The 17,256-nt window shown below is 51.6% G+C and overlaps 1 protein-coding gene across 7 annotated transcripts in view; it reads left to right on the top strand.

Annotated features, from left to right (window-relative positions):
* The window catches only part of DLGAP4 (DLG associated protein 4), a 154,167-nt gene that overhangs the window by 114,626 nt on the left and 22,285 nt on the right, over positions 1 to 17,256 (top strand). Inside the window, exon 1 of one of the 7 annotated variants that reach the window (XM_084775673.1) lies at positions 13,024 to 13,075. The exons of the other annotated variants lie outside the window; for them this stretch is intronic. The gene's annotated coding sequence lies outside the window, so the exon portion shown is untranslated. Of the gene's footprint in view, positions 1 to 13,023; positions 13,076 to 17,256 lie in introns of those variants that run through there. 7 annotated transcript variants of the gene reach the window in all.

Below are 17,256 nucleotides of genomic sequence, written 5' to 3'. Positions count from 1 at the left end.
GGAGGAAAGGGGGCCCTTCCTGCTCTGAGGCTTCTGCTTTAGTTGCTTGAGTGTGTGGAGGACGCCCTGGGCTGGGTATCCCTGCTGGCTTGGCCCTGCATGGCCTGGCACTTTGTGATTGCTTGTGGGCAGGCCTGGGCTATTTTGGAGCCTAGAGCAGGATGTGATATCACTTGGGCGTTTATTTAGACCCAGCTGGGGGTGGGGGCTGCGTTCTTGCCAACTTGAGTAATGAAATCTTGCAGGGGGGGTGTGGCTTCTTAGACAGCTGGGCTTATAGGGTTGTGGTCAGAACTTTCTAGGCTACCCTGAGTGGGCACAGAGGTCTGAAACTTGGTCTTGCTGAGACCAGGATGTATTGGAATGGAATTGACCTTACTACAACCACCCTTGATTATTGTATTTGGCTGCCCTAGACTCTGAAACCTTGGTTACACCAGCTCCAAAGGGTTTGACTTTGGGTGAGACCCTTGAACTTAAGTCTCAGTTCCACCTGTTAATAGGCGATAATGGGGCACGGGGTACCAAAGGTTGTCATGAAGATCAAATGGGGCATCTGTAGACATGATTTATAAACTTGTCGGCCTGCCTTTAAACAGCCCGAGAGAGAGAAAGAGAGAGTGCTTGCTTGCTTGCCTCCCTGTCTGTCTGAGAGGGTACACAGCTGGTGCCGGCAGAGCAGGGAGAGTGATCCAGGCCCAGGACTCTTAATCCACTCCCACAGAAGTGTGGCCACCTTTCCAGGATTTCCCCGTACCATGTTGCCCTTCCGAAGTCTGTAAAGATAAGTGGGTGTGCCCATGGAGGTGCCTGTGCTGGGGAACACTCAGATTTTCGGAGTGCCACCTGTTGTTTAAGGTTAGACACTGCTAGATATTGACAGCCAGTGTGTGTTTGTGAGCCACAGCTGCTTTTCTCTGTGTGTAACACAAAGGTCTTGGATGGAAGGTTCCGGTGAGAGCTGGGGTCTGCTGTCAAGGGCCCTGGGATGTTCTAGAACTTTGGAACAGGAAATGAGACCCAGTATTGTAGTCCCCTTGTTTTACAGATAAGGTGGGGTCAAGAAGAGCCAGAAGGACCCATGGAGGCTTGAGTTCCTGGGTCCTGTCTGGTGGCCCTCCCTGAAGTTGCTCCTTTACTGGTGGTATTCCCTGCCCTTGATGTAAATGACAGTCGCTGACACCCATAGGTCTCTGTCTGTGCCCCTTGTAGTAGGCACAGCCCATGCAGTACCTGCATTCGTGAGGTAATACCTGGCCCAGAAGTGGAAGAGTCAGAGTTTTAGTCCTCACGTCGCAGGCTGTGACTGGCCCCTAAGTGTCAGCTTCCTACTCAAAATTGGAATAATAAGTCTTGTCCTAAGACTGGTCTTTAAAAAATGATAGAATATATATATATATATATATGTGTGTGTTTATAGATAAATAGATAGATTTTTTTTTTTTAAAGTTGCAAGGCAGAATGCCAAGGTTTTGTTACCAGTTCTGGTGCTAAACTGCCATGAGACTTCAGGCAGTTGGTCTCCTGGTGGATTTCCACTTTTCCCTAGGAAGAGTGATGGGAGAGTTGGATGTATCAATCTCTTGGGTCTTTGTAGCTGACATTTGAGACTCTGAGGCCACCTGTGCATCCCTGTGCCTTACCGTTTAAGAATATGCCGATCACAGAGCAAGGAGGGAGAGCTGTACTGCCAGCTGCACACTAGTGACAGCTGTGGCCTCTGGTGGGCGAGGCCCTGTGGGATGGAAAGGAGGAGGCAGCATTTGAGCTGAGTCAGCATTCCAGACCCAGTCGGCCTCTTACACAGGTGGTATAGAGTGGAAATAATGTGGGTTTTTAAGCCATTCACACCTGGTTCTAATCAGCCTCATCATTGAACACCTGTGCTGCCTATCCTGGCCAAGTTACCATCTTTGACCTGTAGTTTCCTCATCTGGACTCTGAATAATCATTTATACCGTAGGATTGCGACGGCAATTAAATGAGATTATATGTATATAAAAATAAAAACCTGTACACAGTAGGCCCTCAATAAATGTGAGCTTTTCCCTCCTTAGAATATCTGGGTCAGATTTTTCTTTGTGGGAACAAGCCATCCCCAACCTCTTCCTTTGCCCTTGTGGTTGGGGTTCAGGTAACACGAAATGTGCCTCGATCTGTCAGCAGCAATAATAGGAGTGATACCCTCCAGGGCCTTGAGGTGCACTGTGTTATCCACCGTCTCCTTCCTGACAGAGGGATGGGGCCCCCACTCTGGATCTTGCACCATGGCAATGTCTGGGCATTCGCAGGGCTTCTGATTTCCTTTGCCTGCATCATCACTTCAGACTTTGCTGCTTCTGCCTGGTAGCCTGTCACTCCACTGCCTGTTCTGCCACCTGTTCCGCTTGGGTCTGTTTGACATTTCCCCAGCCTCTGAGCTCATCTCATATTTAAAGGCTTGAGGTGGGGCGGGGACTTGAGTCATCACCTTCCCTGGCTTTTCATCCTGAGCAGCAACCAGACACTCCCTGAGGGCCATTGCCTGATGTGGATGCCACATGCCCGCAGGTTTTCCTCCCAGAAGCTTGGGTGGACTTGGGAAAGTATCTCCTGGCTCTGGGCAGAAGGCTGTAGGGGCGGCTCTGAATGTAGGGTCCAGGCTGAGAAGCTCCCGCCTGGCTAAGCCTTTACCTGTGCCTTCCTGTGGCCTCTGTGGTACAGACTGCTGTTCCCCAAGGTTGTCTACACTGTCAAGTGCCACTGGTTCCTGAAATCCCAGCCCCGACAGTAAGCTCAGTTCTAGGTTCATACATTTGCCTAAAGTGTGACTTTAGCAGGTCACTTCATCTTCTGTGCTTCAGCCTCCTCATGTATACAATTCTGATTGTTCATCTGTATAGATTTCAGTTTCCTGAGCTCTGTCCCCAGAGATCCTTCTTTGTCAGGTCTGGGGCAGGAGTGTGAAGGAGTCTGAAGCCGAAAGCCTGTTGGCTGCATGCTGGGAAAAGCCGAACTGGGAGTAGCCCTCACTTAGTGATAGGCTGCTTACTCCTGTTGTCTGACCCCGGGCCTATTGATTTTCTGTGCCTTGGTTTTCTTCCTGCCAGAGTAGGGTGGAAATGCCTGCCTAGTTGGGTGACCCCTTGAGAAGGGATAGTTACTACTATCAGCCTTATTTTGGGCAAGCCTGGTTATTTGTAACAGCGTGCCACCCTTCCCAGCTGAGCCCTCCTGGCAGCAGGCACTGTTGGGGCAGGCCAGGCGAGGCTAATGGAGCACCTGAGCAACAGTGAAATCCAGTCAGCAGCTGTTTAATGAGATCCATGAGAGGTGTGCAGTGCGAAGGTTTCCCAGGGCTGGCTGGGGCTGCCTTTCCTCACTCAGCCTGGCCTGCTTTTCTCCCTGTCCACTTCTGGAAGCCAAGGCTGCTTTAAAGGCAATAAAACTGAATTCTAGAGCTAAAAGACGGTTGTTTCTTGTTACATAGTAAGGAAGCAAGTTTGGAGAATAAGGGACTAGGATCCCAGAACAAGGCTGACTGAGACCAAGGTCAGAGCCATGGCTCACCCTCCCCCAGTCCTGCCGTGGCTGGGCTAGTTTGAAGATGAGTGAAACGCGCCCAAGTAAATGGACTGGGATGAGCTGGGAGCTGACTTGGGTGTTGAAACCCTCCCTTACCAGGGGCCTGTCCTCTCAGCCCAGGCTGGCTTGCTCAGTGAGAGGAGAGCAGACAGAATAGTCCTCTGCTCCTGGGAACGCGGGTCTGATGAGAGACAAGGCCTACAATTACAAGAGACTGTGTGACAGTCTGTAATTAAGTGGCTGCTGAGGAAAGGCATTGTCTGAGAAGGAAGAAGCGGGTGTGAGCCAGAGGAATAAGAGCCCTTTGAGGGGGCTGAATTGGCAGAGGCAGAGGGTGGGGCTGGCATTCTAGAGAATGACTTGCTCAGGGCAGAGGGTGGGGCTGGAAGTTAAGTGTGTGCTCGGAGAGCTGAGTGTGCTTGCTGGCTTCGCTGATGCCTCGGGGCTCTGGCTGGAGAGGCTTAGAGGGACAGGGAGTCGTGGACAGCACTGACCATCAGTAGAGTAGCAGAGGCTCTGGGGAGGCCTGGAAGGCGCAGAGCAGGATCCTGGGGTAGCACAGCTGGAGGACCCTTTCAGGGTGTTGGTTCAGGCTGGGTGAATAAAGGAATGAATAAAAATGATGTCAGGGAGGAGGCTCTGCAGCACCCAGAGAAGACCAGAGGGTGAGGTTAGGGTGGGGCCCACGGAAGGGCACGTAAGGTAAAGAGGCAGTGGTCCCTGAGGAGAGCCCAGCAGGAAGGCCCGGAGAAGGAAGTGGCACACTGACCGTACTCCTTGTACACCTGCTTGGGACGGGCTCTGAGCCAGGGCCTCCATAGGCAGCCTCATGAAATCTGTACAGCGAGCCAGAGGCTGGTGGACTTATCAAATCCTGTTTTACAGATAAGGGAAATGTGGCTCCAGCTCAAGGCTGGCAGGCTTCAAGCCTTGGCTCTTCCCACAGTTCAGCCCTGCTGCTTAGAAAGGAAGTCTCTGCTGTCAGGGGCCAAGGGATCTGAGCTCTAGCCCCTTGAACAAGAGGCTTGTAGACAGATAATTTAAATTTCACAGAGCTCAGTTTTGTGAGAGACCAGCTTGTTCTACATAGCAAGTTCCAGGCCAGCCAGAATGAAACCCTGTGTTTAACAAAAATTCACAAAGCTGCTTTGTCTGAAGATCCATAATGTCAGGTTAGGTGCTGGCATAGAAACTCTTTAAGGTTAAGAGGATCAAGGGCGCTGAGGACCCTTACATCCTTTAGAAGCCCTCAGAGCTGTGCGACATGTGGACCCTTTGGAAATCCCAGCCAGAGGACTCAGTCACTCGGAAGTTAGGAAGAGACTTGTCACAAGGCACTTAACACAAAAGAGCAAGATGTTAGAACCCAGGTTCAAATTCCTAGGTCCGTGGGTCAGGGAGGCAGGCGGGAGATTGGTACTTACCAAATGGCCACTGTAGGAAGCAGCTGATTCCTGGTATGTAGCCAGAAAGTGATGACCTGGCCAGGATCTCCCGGCTCTCGGCTCTCTTGCTGTCATCACCCCCACCCCACCTACCTCTCGGCGTTGACGTTGGTCATGAGGCAAATGAACCACCATGCAGCCCATCCTTCCAGTCCTTCCTTTGTCACCAGTAAACACCTCAGCGTCTACATGCCACTCTCATTAGGCAGATCTTCCAGCTGTATGCTAGGCATGACTGCAGCCACACTTTTCATACCAAAATCTTTTTGGTTTTTTGAAATGGGGGTTTCTCTATGTAACAGCCTTGGCTGACCTGGACCCACTCTATAGACCAGGCTGACCTTGAATTCACAGAGATTCTCCTGCCTCTGCCTCCCGAGTGCTGGGATCAAAGGCGTGCACCACCTCCACTGCCTCATTCTAAAATCTTCACAGAGATTGTTTAAAGAGGTTTTCATGCTTCTCTGGAGCAGAAACAGCCTGGGAAATGTCACTGAGGCTGTGGGCTAGAGTGACATGTGTTGTCGCTTTGAGTTGTGATAAGTTCAGTAGGTTGCCATTTGTCAGGTGCTGTCCCAGAAACTTTCAGAGTCCCCTGTGTGTTCATTCTGCGTTCTTTGCAGCACATTGGATCTGGATCTTTAATGTTTGTCTAGCCTGTTTTGCTTTGGAAAACTTTTTCCCCCCTTCGAGACAGGGTTTCTCTGTGTAGTCCTAGCTGTCCTAGACTCACTCTGTAGACCAGGCTGGCCTCGAACTCACAGCGATCTGCCTACCTCTGCCTCCCGAGTGCTGGAATTAAAGGCGTGTGCTACCACGCCCCGTCTTTGGAAAACTTTTATCCATTGTCACCTTACATGACCCTACAAAGCCTTTGCAGTTGTATCTTTATTCCAGAAGAGGAAACTGAGGCTCGGTCATAGAAAGTGGCTTGACCAAAGTGACTGTGTGGACTGCTCATTTATTCAACAAGTGTTTATCAAGTGTTAGTGTGTGTGGCCTTGAGCCAGCCCCTGGGATACACTGGCAGGCAGAGCTCCCTGGGAGGCTTAAATTCTAAAGTGCAGCATCAGCATCAAAACTGCTGCCCTAGACTCTGTCGCTGCAGATCCCTCTGACTTGGACCCAGGGATCCAGAGTTGCAGCCTGGGACCCCTGAGCTTGGAAGGTTAAGGTAAAGCTAGTCAAGGCGCAAGCTTCCGCAAACTGATCTTTAAAAAAAAAAAAAGGATAAAAAGGTTTCTAAATTATTAATGGGACATTGAGGAAGGGTGTCTCCCAGAAGGCCATCTGCTGGTGTCCGAGGACTGCCTGCTCTCCCTAAGTTCCTGGTCTGACTTTTCTTCAACTTCCATATATTTGATTACAGTATGGACAGGTGTGGAGCCCTGTGGCCATGTGCAGAGCTCGGGACCCTCCCTGCCTCCTTTAATGTTAAATGAGATGAGATAAAGGCTGGTTCCTGGGGTACCCTGTCCAGGAAGCACTGTGGTCCACCCCGCCCCCCAATTCCCATGAGTAAAAACCAAACCTGGGAGGAAAGAGACTTGTTACTTACAACCCATGGTGAGTAGAACAGCCGTGCCTTCTCCAGCAAGCCTGACTCCGTCCTCTTCTGGCTCCATGTGTTCAGCATTCAGAGCCTTCCTGTGCCTCAAGGCCAAGTTTGTTCTTGAAGTCTGCCTGGATCCACACACTCTCGCCACCACTCCACCACACGGCTGAGCCCTGGAACGTCCAGGCTGCCTCAGTGTCTACTCAGAGATAACTTCAAGATCTAGCTGCCTGAGGGTTGGAGAGAGGGTGAGAGTGCTTCCTGCTTCCAGAGGATTCCAGTTAGGTTCCCAGCAGCCACAGGCAGCTCCTTACTGCCTCTGACATCAGTTCCAGGGGATTGGACATTCTGCAGGCTTCTGCAGGCGCTCACTCCTCCTCCTTCCTCCCTCTCCTCTCTTCTTTCCTCTTCTCTCTCTCATACAGAGAGCAAAAATCTTACAAACAGAAAAGCCCGAGGTTCCCGATCCTGCTGTTTGTTTGTTTTTGAGACAGGGTTTCTCTGTGTAGCCTTGGCTGTTCTGGACTCACTTTGTAGACCAGGCTGACCACAAACTCACAGTGATCCACCTGTCTCTGCCTCCCTGAGTGCTGGAATTACAGACATGCACCACCACGCCCAGCCTGATCTTGCTGTTTGGGAGAGTGATAGTGAAGATGTGCAGGGAGGTGCCTCTACGAATCTTTATGGAGTTAATTTTATACATGTATGTGTCTGTATATTTGGTAAATATGGGTGTGCATACACATACATATATACATACAATTATATATGCATGGCTTTGAAATTCAAACTTTCCATGCATGTGCACTCAGTGAAAACAGCAGTGCCTCTCTAGTCTAGATGCATAGTCACTGTGCCTGGCCTGCTGCTTCCCTCCGGAAATCCTCCTCACACATGCACACACTCAGTCACCACCACACCACCAGCTGGGACACGATCATGCCCTTGTATTACATCATCCCTGCTTGTTGCCCTGTACCGTCTTTTCCACCCAGCTCTGTCTGGCGCACCCAGATCCATGGCCTTTTTCTCATGGTTGTGTGACTTTCTGTCTATGGTAGACCACCACTTGTTCATCAGGTCATCTGCTCAGGGATGTTCAGCGTGTCTGAGTCTGCTGATTATAAACATACATTTTTGCTTTGGGGGGGGGCGGAGATAAAACCTTGCTACTTGCAACTCATGCTAGCCCTTGAACTCCTAATCCTTCCATTTTAGCCTCTCAAACACTCAGATTACAAGCATGCACCACCACACCTGGCTAGAAATACTCAAACTTTTAAAGTACTCCACTCAGATTCACATTCATTTTCTTAGTTAAGAAATCATTCTTGCCAGGCAGTGGTGGCGCACGCCTTTAACCCCAGCACTCTGGAGGCAGAGGCAGGTGGATCTCTGTGAGTTCGAAGCCCACTTGGTCTACAGAGCAAGTTCCAGGACAGCCAAGGCTACACAGAGAAACCTTGTTTCAACCCCCACCCCCCCCCAAAAAAAAAGAAAAAGAAGAAAAGGAAGGAAAAGAAATCATTCTTGCTTTGGTAGTACACGCCTTTAATCGCAGCACTCAGATGGGTCTCTGGAGACCAGCCTGGTCTACATAGTTCCAAGCCAGCTAGGGCTTAGTGAGACCCCATCACAAAACAAAAGTTTACAGTGGACCAAGGCCCAGAGGGGAAGAGTGTCACTCAGCTGTCCTCAGCCGAGAGCTGCCTTTCACTAGGTCAGGTGGAAGGAAGTAAACCATGAAGGAAATACAGAGGGTGGGGCAACGTAGGAGCAGAGCGAAGATGGGGTGAGGGACCTCTGTTTTGGGTACCTTGGGAACTGTCATGTGGGCCCCAGGAAGAACACCCCCCCCCCGAAATCTTGAGAGTCTCTCTGTGTGCTGTACTTGCTTGGCAACAGCAGGGTAGATAAGCTCTATCCCTTACAGGCTTGGTCACTGTACCTCTGCCCCGACCCCCTCTGAGCGTCTGTTTTCCTCATTTAATAGTGGGGAGGCTTGTAGTTGCTTTTCTCAAGCTCCCTGGGCTACTGGGAGAGCAGCCAGTTGGGAATACAGTAAAATGGCTGAGAGTGAACCAGTCCCCGCCATTGGAGACCTCAGAGGGTCTGAAGTTGGGGCCAGGCCTGAGTGGGTGGCTGTCAGGTGCAGCAAGCGGCTGGTCAGCCTGCAGTCCTGCAGCTTCAGGGCACCCCGTGGTGGTGCCTTATTCCGCACTACAGGGTCAGATTGTGCTGAGCTTCCTGAGTTTGTCCTGCCCGGTGTTGCTGGGATCTCCACAGTTCACGTGGAACAAAGGAGCTCAGATGACAGATGCGGGAGAGGTAGTCAGGGAGACCACAAGGCTGTCTTTGTGCTACCTCTGAGGTGGCCCCCAGATAGGTCTCTGCAGCTCCTTTTCAACCCCCAGTGGCCGCAGGGAGGAGGAAGGAGGAGCTCCCCCACATCTGATTGGTAGGAAGACAGACCTGGAGAAGCTCCCACCCTTAAGAGACAGAAGCTGAGGGGTTTGTCTCCCCCCTAGACCTTAGTCTTTCCCATATTCTAAAAACAAACATCAAAGCAGGAAGCTGCAGCTTCAAATCCTGCCCTGGCTGGGAGGGTATCTGGGGGACCCGTGCAGAGCAGCCCTCACTAGAATGGTTCCCTAACATTTTCCGGAGGTCTAGCTTGTGGGTGGGGCCCAGTGGGGAGAGGCGCCAGGCTATAGACAGCGGTGGCGCCCTGGCTAGGCAGTCTGGGAGTGGGCCAGTAGGACGGGTTCCCTGGTGAAGTCAGTTCACCCGGGTGTGGTCCCAGCATCTGGCCCCCCAGGTGGAAAGCCTTTTAAACACCCCGTCCCTTCCGGGGCAGGGCTGACCAGAACTGGGCCTGGGAAAGAAACCAGGGCCTTGGAATTCAGCTTTCACAGAACTTTTCACCTCCCTTAAGGTAAGAGCAAGCACCGGCCTCTGCCTTGAAGCAGTTTCTTCTGAGTGTCCAGCTTGCCTGGAAGCCCTTTTGTTCTGTTCAGTCATCTCTGGATGGCTTCTCACCTCTTTAAGTCTCGTGTTGATCGGTGGCTTCGGGCTAGATCTTCTGGGCTCAGAAGCGCCCAGGTCCTGCTTGTTTCTCTGCAGGGGTGGGTCCTCCTCCTAGTGCTGCTCTTCAATGGCATGGCTTTGGGTTCCGGGTTGCTGGCAAGAGTATCTGCCACCTCATTATTCCGGGATACCTGCCGAGCATAGGTGTCAGGAAGCCCTCTACTGAGGGCTACACCCCTGCGGGGGCGCGGGACACAGAAAGGTGGTGCACTGATGAGCCCACCCTTGGGTTCAGGCAGCACTGCAATTGAGAGCATAACTTGAGATGAAACTTCTGAGACTTTGTCACCGAGAGCTCTCAGGCTCTTCACTTATAAATACAGTGGCTCCTGTCACCCGGTTAGTCTTGCGCTAAAGAGGCATGTAAGGAGGAGGCTTGGTGCAGATACCTGGGAGGAAAGACTTAAAATACCCAGACTCCGCCCACCCTGGAGCAGGGTATGTGGTGAGTAGCCATCAGCTGCCTGCTTGGTAGTACAGGACTCTGGGGATCTGAAGGGCTCAGGGAAAAGGACTTTAATCCTTCCCAGACTGCTAGGCTCAAGTAAACAGAATTTGAGGGAAGCAAGGACGGGCTTTCCAGAGGTCAGGATTGGCGCTCAGCTGGAGAGATCTGCCCTGGCACGGAGAGCTGGGCCTTGTCTCTGCTGAGTGCTCATCTGGGCGGTTTTCTGTGAGCCGAGGCTGAGAGCCTGTTATGCATGTATTGGAAGCAGATTGAATATTCCAGACTCTCCTGGAACCTTCTGCCTTCCCAAGCTTCCCACGCTTCATGACGTGGCTGTTGCTCCGCACAGGGGTGTGGTCGCAGTCAGGAGGTGTCTGCTACCTGTGCCAAGGCAGGAGGAACAAGGGGAGGGGCTTGCCTGACGGCACCAGTAGAAGCAGGACTAAACTGCAACTTACCCAACAGCTGCCTCAAGGGGCGCGGCACTTGTGAGAGAGTGGGAGCAGTCCAGGAGACCAGGGCTGGCTACTGAGCCTGCTGCTCCCCACTCCTTAACCTTGCCTCCACTTCGCTTTCCAGACAGTTATGTGCTGAGTGTCAGAGGCTGAGCAAAGAGTGAGGGAGAACACAGAGAACACTGACTTCCATCCAGCTTGGAGACTGTCCAAGCAGGTAACAGATAGACAAGATACGGTGTGATTGTTTTAAAAGGCTGAGGGAAACAGGCAGGTGCAGAGGACCTACTTGGGCAGCTTGGAGGACATGATTGTGAGCAGCGAGGATAGGAAACAGCCCCATCAAGACCCTGGGGGATGCTTGCTCGTTTCCTGAAGGGCCCATCTGAAAGCTCTGAGGTGAGCAACTTTTTTTTTTTTTTTTTTTTTTGGCTCCCTGTGAAAGCCAAGGGCTCTGAAGTGTTACGAGTGTGACAATGAGAGGACAGATCATCTTATTTTTGGATGAGTGTCAGAACTTCCAGACCAGAAATGGAGGTACATGCCTGTGATTCCAGCACTCCAGAGGAGTCGGGGCTAGAAGCTTTCAAGTTCAAGGCCAACCTGGTTTACATAGCAAGTCCTAGGCCAGTCACAGTTATACACTGAGACCCTGCTTTTGTTTTTTTGTTTCGAGACAGGGTTTCTCTGTGTAGCCTTGGCCATCCTGGACTCACTTTGTAGACCAGGCTGGCCTTGGACTCACAGTGATCCACCTGCCTCTGCCTCCCGAGGGCTGGGATTAAAGGCGTGCGCCACCACGCCTGGCGAGACCCTGCCTTTAAAAACAAAAACAAAAACTTAACTTCACCTTCAGTTTTTCATAAGTCACTAACATTTCTTCAGTAGTCCCAATTACTGCTAATTTTCTTTACTGCACTTCACACTTCATTGTGCTTTCTGTCTACCCACACTGCCTTTGTTTAGAAAAGCCAAACAGAATGGCTTATTTGTTTATTTTCTGGCAAAATTACCATCCCCGAGTGAACATTTTAAACGTTTAGATAAGATGCAGTTATGGGGGCTGGCAAGAGGACTCAGTGGATAAAGGTACTATCAAGCCTGACCAATAAGTTTGATTCTTAGGACCCACATACAAGAGGAGGGAGGGCCAACTCCACAGCGTTGGTTCCTGGCCTCCCCTGGCGTGCCCCCACACAAATAAGTGCGTTTTTATTATTTATTTATTTATTTATTTATTTTTAAAGTATTTTATTTAAATTTTAATTTATGTGCAGTGGTGTGAGGGTGTCAGATCTTGGAGTTACAGCCAGTTGTGAGCTGCCATGTGGGTGCTGGGAATTGAACCCGAGTCCTTTGGGAGAGCAGGCAGTGCTCTTAACCACTGAACCATCTTTCTAGCCCCCTATTTTTATTTTTAATTTGTTCACTTTATATCCCAATTGTAGCCACCTCCTCCCTCATCACCTCCCAGTCCTACCCTCCAATCCTCATGCCCTCCTCCCTGAGTCTTCAGAAAGGGGAGCCTTCCTCCCCTATCATGTGACCTCAGCCTATGAAGTCTCACCTGGACTACCTGTGTCCTTTTCCTCTGTGCCCTGGCAAGGCCGCCCGCCAGGAGGAGTGATCAACGTGTGGGCACCAGAGTCCATGTCAGAAGTAGTCCCTACTCCCCATATTATGGGACCCACGAGGAGACTGTGCTGCCTATCTACTACATCTGAGCAGAGGGCCTAGGTCCCCACCATGCATGGTCCTTGGTTAATGCAGTCAGTCTCTGCAGCTGCCCCCCTCCTCTGCCCGGAATAAATGCTTTTTAAAAAAGCAACTATGTTACAGGAATGAGATCAGAATAATTTTCTTCTGTTTCATGTATAAGTAGATCAGTAGTGTATTGTGTTGTTTGTGAAGTTGTTTTTAATCTCCATACATGTGGCTGCCCAGCTGCTTCTGAGAGTCCTATGAGACTAATAGATATGTCACCCCCCTGTACACCCCCAAGCTTCGTCTTCTAATAAACTCATTTTCTGTTTCCTAAATTTTGGGAGCAAGGAGCTGCTTTTTCCACCTCCCTGCCTGTGAGCCTTTGCCTTAGAAGCTCCCGGGTTGGTCCTGCAACAATGCTGTGGCAGAGAGTGGTACCCTAAATTACCTCCACAGTGATCGTCTTCCCAGAGATGTCAGAGCCTTATGCTTGGCAGGTCGTCTTCATATTGGACCCAAGATAGGCAGCATCAGCCATGCTCTTCCCACTTTGCAGGGACACAGCTTTAGGGACCTTCTCCACACGTGAAGACACCAGTCCCCAGATGTACATATCCAGTGGGACCTGTGCCATCCCCAACTTGGGTATTCTCCTGGTTTTCCACAGAGGTGGCAGTCCTAGGAGGGAAAGGGACTGTTCAAGAGGCAAGTGATGTCACAGGTCTCTTTGTGAGAGTAGAAGAGTCTAGCAGGACAGCCAAAATCACAGGGACAGTGTTGGCAGAGCACCTCCAGAGGGGTAGAAGCTGTCCAGGTACCTCCTGCCTTCTCAAGGTGCCCTGGGGTGTGGCTTGGGTTGCGAAAGCACTGTGTGGACACTCCACCATTGGAGGGGAGGAGAAACTCACTTGAAGTAGACTCTGGGATGTGTCTGGCTTGCTGACAGGAACGTCTGCATTTACTCTTTGTGAGACTGGATGCCGTGAAGTTGGGTCTTAGAGGACAAACACCCTGGGCCTTTGACGTAGCTGATAGAACATGACTTGCTGTGTAATGCTGAACAAATTCCTCAACCTCTCTGGGCCTCGGTTTCTTTAGCAGCTTAAGGGAAGCAGGTAAAAATATCTTGAGGGGCCAGATTGTGAAGGCGCAACGTAATAAATAAACCAGAATGGCAGCAAAGGCCTGTGTTCGCCTGAACAGGGGTGCCGGCCCAGAGTGGAGCCTGGGTGAAACCTGGGGAGACTCGAGGAGAACTGCTGGAGGAGCACTCAGGTGCTCTCCTCACTGGAGAAGGGTGTTGCAGGCAGGGGCAGTGCCCAGGGCCTGGATGTGTGACTGTTGTGACTTGGCAGAGAGGATGCTGGAGGAAGGTGGAAGGGTGCAGAGGGCAGGCCCAGTAATGCAGTGTGTGGGCTGAGGGTGGCTGTGGGCACATGGGCAGGGGCTGAACCCTCAGCCTGTCCCCTTGGAGGATGTGACTCTTCACCTCTGCCCCAGGCCCAATAGTCTGACCTCTGGCCAGCAAAGTTTCTAGAAAGCCTGGGGTTGAGAGGCAGCTGTGTTGCCCCCTGGAGCCATTATAGTGGCAGTTCCTCAGTTGCCATTTATCCTCCAGGGATGCCTGACCTCCAGGTAATTTCTGCAATTTATGACCCTACATGGTAGAATAATAAATATCTCACTGGAGTGGGGGGGCTGCCATCGCTGACAGGCTTCTGTGCTGGGAGCTCTAAGGACCTCACACTGTGACCTTCGGCACCAGAGACAGACATGGAAGCAGCGCTTGCTGCTTCACCTGTCTCCTGCCCTCCACAGCACCTCTCTCAGATTTTGTTCCCTGTGTCCCTGGGCCTACAGGGCCACGTCAGAGATGGAGTCCTTTCTAAGTGTCATCAGTGCTCTCTAATGTTGACATTACAGGTGTGAGCACCCAAATACTATGAGTGTGTGTGTGTGTGTGTGTGTGTGTGTGTGTGTGTGTGTGTGTGTGTGTACATGCTAATGCAAATAACTTCAGGAGTCAGTTCTCATCTACAATCTGGATCTGAGGCTCGGCCTCAGGTTATCAGGTGTGGAAGTAAGCACCTCTGCCTACTCACTCACCTGTGACCTCCTAAGAACTAGAGCTCTGTTTCCTGGTCCCTGGTGCCACCCCACCAGGTGGTTCTCTGTGGTCCCTTCACAAGCACTTCCTGGAATGGGATGAATTCAAACTTCTTCCTATGTGGATTGCCTTTTGTTAGGCTCCAGTGTGACCATGTCCTTGCTCAAGAAATGCCAAAATCATCTGTTGCCTCAGGTTGAGGGAGGCAGCTCTGCCTGGTCTAGGCCTTCCTCTGGCGGTGAACTCTGAAACATGTATGGTCAGCGGAGTCACAGCAGTATTTTTCACACAGGCTCTTTTCTTGTGTGTCCCTTGGGACTCCAACCCCAGGATCACAGTGCACGCTCTGAGGAGGCCCTCTCCTTCCTGTGCCCGTGTCTCCAGCTCTGGCTGAGGGTTGTGTTGTGTCTGCTGACCTGACCTGAACTTGTGGTGTTCCCTCTTCAGCCCCGCATTCCTTTCTTCCTCTCTCAGCTGCCCAGGGTTCCTGGCTCCTGTTTCTGTTACCCAATACACCACCTGTCATTCCAGGCGCAGTGAATGAGCCTATTAACACCGCCTTTCTATTCTGGGATGCTCTTGGTCATTCAGAATGCTGAGAGCCCAGCAATCAGGATGTGCAGGGCCTGGTAGTGTCTGGCTTTGCACACGGGATTCAGAGACTGTGACAGTTTATGAAAAGCCTGGGTTTTGTGACCTGTCACCAAGGTTTGACATCTGTACTCCACACGTGAGGTAGTTTTTCAAGACTCTTTTCAATAGTACATTGTAGACAGGGCTCTGGGGAAACTAGCAACAAGGTTGATGTGCTATAAGCCAATATTTGAAAAGCCAGGGCTTGTTTTCTGCATCCCCCAACTCCCATTTCTTACCAGGCTGGGCAGGCTGGGCATGTCCAAGATTGGCACTGGGCTTGAATGCTGGCATCTTGTAACCGTCTTCTCATTGGCATCTGCATCTCATGGTTACAGCTTTGTACCCCGTAGCAATTTTATAGTTAATCCCCCAGTTTGGAAACTGGACCTCTTGCTTTAGGACTGCTGGAGGGGGTGGTGCTAAGCAGGCTCTGGGACGTAGAGCGTGCTCTGTAGGTCTCTGAGGGGAGCCAAAGGACACAGGGCAGGTGAATGTTGCCCCTTCAGGCTGCTTACTGAGTGTGGGGGTGGAAATGAATTTAGGAAAACAACTCACTGTGTGTGCGGTGGGGGTCCCAGGTCAGTGACTAGGAGTGAAGATGAACTGGCCAAGGACAGAGCAAGAGAGGGGAGGCATGGGTGGAGGGTAAGTGTTCATCCTAGAAGGACGAGGTTCTGCTGGGGCGGGGGGGGGGGGGGGGGAGGAGCTCTTCTCTGGGAGAGCAAGGCTAATGTGAGGGAGGAGAGGGTTCGGATGCCTGATGAACTTGCTGCACTTGAGATGGCCTTGGGCTTCCCTGTGGAGCTGCAATCTGATGTAAAGTTCGCTCTGTCATGGCGCAGCTCTGAGGGGCTTCATGAGGAACTGTGCACAGCAAGGAGATTCCCACTGTGCAGGTATCTCCGGGAAGTTGAGGATCCTGCCGAAAGGAAGCCACCTTCTTTTTCTCTCTTGGCCTCTCTCCCACTCCTCTCCTCCACCTACTCAGGATCTGTCCCACTGTACCTTGGCCTGCCCTGCTTTGCTCTTGCCAGTGGGTCAGGCCATCCATCCAAACTTGGTGTCTTTCAGAGGGGACCTGTGTGTCAGGAGGTAGACACACTGCTTTGTTCAGAAAGCATGGTTCCGGGAGTGGTGGAGGTTTACCCCAAGAGTGGTGGAAAGCGCCAGTATCATTACCTTGGCTCCTTGGATCTTTAGCTTTCACCTGTATGAACCTTTATAAACCTATTGGCTTCTGCGGACACTGGGGCCAAAGCAGGTGCAGATACTGGAGTCCCTGGCCTTTGAGATTGGAAGATCTCATAATGTGCTGTGAGTTGGATTCTTTCAGGGGCCAGGATAGAAGGGGAACAGGAAATGCAGAACAGGAGGCAAAAGTCCCAAGGAGCAGCGGTGTGGGCGATGCAGGTGAGGGTAGCTGTAGACGGAGAGAAGGGTGGGGAAAGCAGTTGGGAGCACTGTGGAGCAGCCCTTTGGGGCATCCTATGATTGAAAAGCATCTCATGCAGTGCCTTGGCTCCTTCCTTAATGCACTGTGGGTATCACCTTGGGACTTGGGAGAGTGTTGTTGACCTGAGGCACCTCAAGGGAGATGGTGCTGTCACACAGCAGCTGTCAGCAGGCCAGCTCTGCCTCTGAGACTCCTGGTCCTGGCTTTGCTGCACAGACTTCTTCCCTAGCTTACCCACTACTGGCGTGGAGACAGGAAGGAGACAGAAACCTGGGATTGAGTGGTCTCTGCCATAGCACATAAAGGACTGTCCCGTCCTAGCCTAGGTTTGCACTGAGTCTTCAGGCCTGGCAGCACCTGAGGGGGGTCAGGGTACTTCTGTCTGAGGCCATCCCTGCAGCTCACGTGGAGCCTGGAGCGGGTGGGGGTGGGGGAGGGGGGGTGTCCTACATCTCTGTAAGGTTTCCTTTCTGTCTGTGGCTCCAGGGCTACATTCTTTGAGGTGTGTAGGCCCCTTCTCCTTTATCCCCACCATGCCCCAAGAGCAAGCAGCCTGAGGAGAGAGAGTGGTGGCCTTGGGATCGCCCAGCCCAGCTTCCAAGCAGAAACACTTGTTGAAGCTAGTTTCTTGGGGGCCACTGTGGCTTTCAGATCCTTAGGAGATGAGTCCCAGCCACCCCTGAGTGTCTGAGTCTCTGGCTAATGCAGAAAAGCAGAGCCTAGAAACATTCGTCTGACCTGATAGTCGATAAGGTCTTTTTCTGGTTTGTTTGTTGAGAGCCCAGCTGATCTTGAACTC

The sequence above is a fragment of the Acomys minous genome (genome assembly GCF_964271855.1).
Source record: "Acomys minous genome assembly, chromosome: 3".
NCBI lineage: Eukaryota > Metazoa > Chordata > Mammalia > Rodentia > Muridae > Acomys > Acomys minous.
The sequence above is the reverse complement of the archived record's forward strand: the minus strand, read 5'-3'. Positions and strand labels throughout refer to the sequence as shown.